The sequence below is a fragment of the Panthera onca genome, chromosome D1 (assembly GCF_046562875.1).
Source record: "Panthera onca isolate mPanOnc1 chromosome D1, mPanOnc1 haplotype 2, whole genome shotgun sequence".
NCBI lineage: Eukaryota > Metazoa > Chordata > Mammalia > Carnivora > Felidae > Panthera > Panthera onca.
This window is the reverse complement of record NC_138348.1, coordinates 49156269-49161552: the sequence shown is the minus strand read 5'-3', so window position 1 is coordinate 49161552 and position 5284 is coordinate 49156269.

The window sequence follows — 5284 nt, the reverse complement described above, 5'->3', positions numbered from 1 at the left end:
GACAAGTCAGGGCCCTGGCCCACCCCGTTCACTGCCCCGCCCCTGCTCACGACTGTATGGAGCATGCGCAGTCGCAGTCCCGGAATCGGTTGTAGCTCGAGGACAAGAGGCATCTAATGCGCAGCTTTAATTATCCGGAAGTGCGGTCCTTGAAACTTCAAACCCTTTGTCCCGGCCGCCGGAAGTGCCCGCGAGTGATTAGTTGGCGTTTCGCAGCGAATGGTGATTCAGCGTACTGACTTCACCAATTCTCCAAGCGGCTGTCTTCACTCTGTCGGGTCTAGATGTTTCGTCTGAAAATGTTGAAAAATACAAAGCCTGATCCGAACCGATCGAGTTTAAGGAAAGTTAAGGATCAGAGAGGAGCTATAACCTGTGAAGGTCACAGGATGGCAGAAAAGGGTTTAGAAGCTTTCCCATTGCCTCACCCTGTCGCCCCTCACTAGCAAACCCAGGTCGCCTCATTTAGCTTTTTCTTTCACTGAGCCCAAACGTGCCGTTGTTGACTGTTAACTTTTTCCACACTTAAATCTCAGAACAGTGTTCAGCTTATTGGTGAGTGTATTGGAATTTCCTCTTGAGAGCAACTTGGCAGTCTGTATAAAATACTCTTCCTATCCAGTAATTATATTTCTAAGAAACTATTTCATGGAAGTAAGGATACACAGGGAGTTATTCCTAACAGCATTATTTATTAGTATAATGGTAAATGTGGAAGCAACCTAAAAACCCAACGCTAAACAATAGTTGACTAAATTATGGGAGCTTGTCGAAGGGAACTTTTATGTACACAACCTCTGCCTACTTGCATTAACACCTTCAGAGGCACCTGGGTGGCTCAGTCGGTTGAACGTCAGACTTGGGCTCAGGTCATGATCTCACAGCTCGTGAGTTTGAGCTCTGCGTGGGACTCTGCTGACAGCTCAGAGCCTGGAGCCTGCTTCTGGTTCTGTGTCTCCCTCTCTCTCTGCCCCTAACCCACTCGCATTCTGTCTCTCAAAAATAAATACACGTTTAAAAAAAAAATGTTTTTAAAGACCTTCAATGACCACTCTAGGAGGTAGCTCCCCATTTTATTTCCTTCATGATCGTCATTAAAAGCAATTATTATTTGGATTATTTGTTTACTTGTTCATTGTCTGCCACCTCTACAATGTAAGGGCCTTGTCTTTTTGTTCACCATTGTATCCCCCAGCAGCTGACAGAGTGCCAGCATCTAAGTGGGCATTCAATAAATTCGCTGAATAAATGTTCAACCATAGAAAATTATATTTATGAAGAGGTTAATAATGTGGAAAATGCTTATTCAAAAATTCAAAAAAGTGGGGCACATGGGTTAAGCGACTGACTCTTGATTTCAGCTCAAGTCATGATCTCATGGTTGGTGGGATCAAGCCCCCAGTGCAGAGCCTGCTTGGGCTTCTCTCTTCTTCTCTCTGGCCCTGTCCTACTTGTGTGCCCACACTAGCGCACTCTTTCAAAATAAAAAACTTTAAAAAAAAGAAAAGACAAAAATTCAAAGAAGTATAAAAAACAAAAATATAAAATACTTAAGAAAGTAAATTTATATTTTTAGGATAAAGTATTTTTGTTTTGTTTCTGTATTTTTATTTATTTTTGTGATGTAATCTTTATGCCCAACTTGGGGGTCACACATGCTTCACCCACTGAGCCAGCCAGGCATCCCAGGATAGAGAGTCTTCAGTAAGATACAACGATTTTTTAGCATTTGATATATTTTATTGCATAAAAAAGTTAAAAGTATAACAAAAGCACCAAAAGAAAAAAAAAAACCCAAAACCCAGGAATAGACTGAGAAAAAATATTGCCACGTAAAAAAGAATTACTACAAATTGGGGGGGGGGGGTGCCTCTCTGGCTCAATCCATGGAGCATATGACTCAATCTTGGGGTCGTGAGTTCAAGTCCCATATTAGGTGCAGAGATTAATTTAAAAATTAAATAATTACTACAAATTAATAACAAAAGCACAACTCAACAGAAAAGCAAAGGATATGAATAGTCAATTCTCAGAAGAAAAAGTTAAATAGCCAACAAATTAGGAAAAGATGAACAACCTCATTAATGCCGTGTGATAACACTGACTGAGAGGTACATAGAATGCACTAGCAGAAGAGGGGTAGCTAAATTAGAGTGGGTTGCAGTGAAGGTCTCCTAGGTAGAATGAATATTAAGCTGATTTAAAGGACGAATAGGAAGGGTGCCTAGGCGGCTCAGTCAGTTGAGTGTTCAACTCTTGATTTCAGCTCAAGTCATGACCTCAGGGTGCCAGATAAAACCCCTGCATGGAGTCTACTTAAGATTCTCTCTCGGGGCGCCTGGGTGGCTCAGTCGGTTAAGCGGCCGACTTCAGCTCAGGTCATGATCTTACGGTCCGTGAGTTCAAGCCCCGCATCGGGCTCTGTGCTGACAGCTCGGAGCCTGGAGCCTGTTTCCGATTCTGTGTCTCCCTCTCTCTGACCCTCCCCCGTTCATGCTCTGTCTCTATCTGTCTCAAAAATAAATAAACGTTAAAAAAAAAATTAAAAAAAAAAAAAAGATTCTCTCTCTCCTTCTTCCCCTCTTCTCCTGCTCACAAGCTTGTTCTCTCTCTAAATATAAATAAAGGACGGGTAGGAATTAGCAAAAGAAAGCAGAAGGAAACTTGCAAAAGCTGGAAGCTACTACTAATCTCTGACAAATAAGTGCAAGCAAAGAGTGGGAGAATGGAAAGAAATGAGATGAGAGAGAGAAGACAAAGGACTTGTCACAAAGTGCTGGAAGTATGAACTTAATGCTCAAAGATACCTGAAGTCATTGAAGAACTTTTAACTGGAAAGGGACATATTAAGATTAGTATTTACAAAGCTTATTCTGACTTCTCGGTGATAGAATTGAGGAGTGTCCCAATAGCAGCAGAAAGACAAGGTAAGAAATTATTTTTTTTTAATTATTTATTTTTTAATTTACAGCCAAGTTAGTTAGCATATAGTGTAACAATGATTTCAGGAGTAGATTCCTTAATGCCCCTTTCCCATTTAGCCTATCCCCCCCCCAACAACCCCTCCAGTAACCCTCTGTTTGTTCTCCATATTTAAGAGTCTCTTATGTTTTGTCCCCCTCCCTGTTTTTATATTATTTTTGCTTACTTTCCCTTATGTTCGTCCGTTTTGTACTTTAAAGTCCTCATATGAGTGAACTCATATGATATTTGTCTTTATCTGGCTAATTTCACTTACTGTAATACCCTCTAGTTACATCCATGTAGTTGCAAATGGCAAGATTTCACTCTTTTTGTTTGCCCAGTAATACTCCATTGTATATAATACCACATCTTTTTTATCCATTCATCCATTGATGGAAATTTGCACTCTTTCCATACTTTGGCTATTGTCGATGGTGCATGTGCCCCTTCAAAACAGAATACCTGTATCCTTTGGATAAATATCTAGTGGTGCAATTGCTGGGTCGTAGGGTATTTCTGTTTTTAGTTTTTTGAGGAATCTCCATACTGTTTTCCAGAGTGGCTGCACCAGTTTACATTCCCACCAGCAGTGCAAAAGAGATCCTCTTTCTCCGCATCCTCACCAACACCTGTTGTTGCCTGACTTGTTAATATTAGCCATTCTGACAGGTGTGAGGTGGTTTCTCTTTTTGATTTTGATTTGTATTTTCCTGAGTGATGTTGAGCATTTTTTCACGTGTTTGTTAGCCATCCGGATGTCTTCTTTGGAAAAGTGTCTATTCATGTCTTCTGCCCATTTTTTCAGTGGATTATTTGTTTTCTGGGTTTTGAGTTTGATACGTTTTTATAGATTTTGGGTACTAACCCTTTATCTGATATGTCATTTACAAATATCTTCTCCCATCTGCCAGTTGCCTTTTAGTTTTGCTGATTGTTTCCTTCGCTGTGCAGAAGCTTTTTATTTTGGTGAGGTTCCAATAGTTCATTTTTGCTTTTGTTTCCTTTGCTTCTGGAGACACGTTGAGTAAGAAGTTGCTGCGGCCAAGGTCAAAGAGGTTTTTGCCTGCTTTCTTCTCGAGGATTTTGATGACTTCTTGTCTTACGTTTCAGTCTTTCAACCATTTTGAGTTTATTTTTGTATATGGTGTAAGAAAGTGGTCCAGGTTCAGTTTTCTGCGTGTCGCTGTCCAGTTTTCCCAGTACCACTTACTGAAGAGACTGTCTTTATTCCATTGGATATTCTTTCCTGCTTTGTCAAAGATTAGTTGACCATACCTTTTGGGGTCCATTTCTGGGTTCTCTATTCTGTTCCATTGATCTGAGTGTCTGTTCTTGTGTCAGTTCCATACTGTCTTGATGATTACAGCTTTGTAATACAGCTTGAAGTCCAGAATTGTTATGCCTTCTTCAGCTTTGGTTTTCTTTTTCAGGATTGCGTTGGCTCTTTGGGGTCATTTTTCTGGTTCCATACAAACTTTAGGATTGTTTGTTCTAGCTCTGTGAAGAATGCTGGTGTTATTTTGATAGGGATTGCATTGAATGTGTAGATTGCTTTGGGCAATATCAACATTTTAACAATATTTGTTCTTCCTATCCAGGAGTATGTAATCTTTTTCCTTTTGTGTGTGTGTGTGTGTGTGTCTTCTTCAATTTCTTTCATAAGCTTTCTATAGTTTTCAGTGTATAGATTTGTCACCTCTTTGGTTAGATTTATATCTAGGTATTTTATGGGTTTTGGTACAATTGTAAATGGGATCAATTCCTTGATTTCTCTTTCTGTTGCTTCATTGTTGGTGTATAGGAATGCAACCGATTTCTGTGCATTGATTTTATATCTTGCAACTTTGCTGAATTCATGAATCAGTTCTAGCAGTTTTTTGGTGGAATCTTTTGGGTTCTCCATATAGAGTATCTTGTCATCTGCGAAGAGTGAAAGTTTGACCTCCTCCTGGCCGATTTGGATGCCTTTTATTTCTTTGTGCTGTCTGATTGCAGAGGTCATTAAGAAATGTAACCCATAAAACAGAACCAAATAAAAATTCTGGAATTAAAAAATACAATATCTGATATTAAAAATTCACTAGATGAATTTAACATCAGACCAGACACATTGAACAAAAGACCAGTCAGTGACCCTGAAGACAGGGCAAAAGAATCTGTCAAAAAGTAGCACAGAAAGAAAAAGGCTGAGTCTAACATAGAACTAATTAGAACTTCAGAAAGAGAGAGGAAAGAATTAAAGTATCTGAAGTACTTTAAGAAATAATGGCCAATGTTTTTACAGATTTGTTGAAAAAAAAAATAATAAGGCCAAAGATCA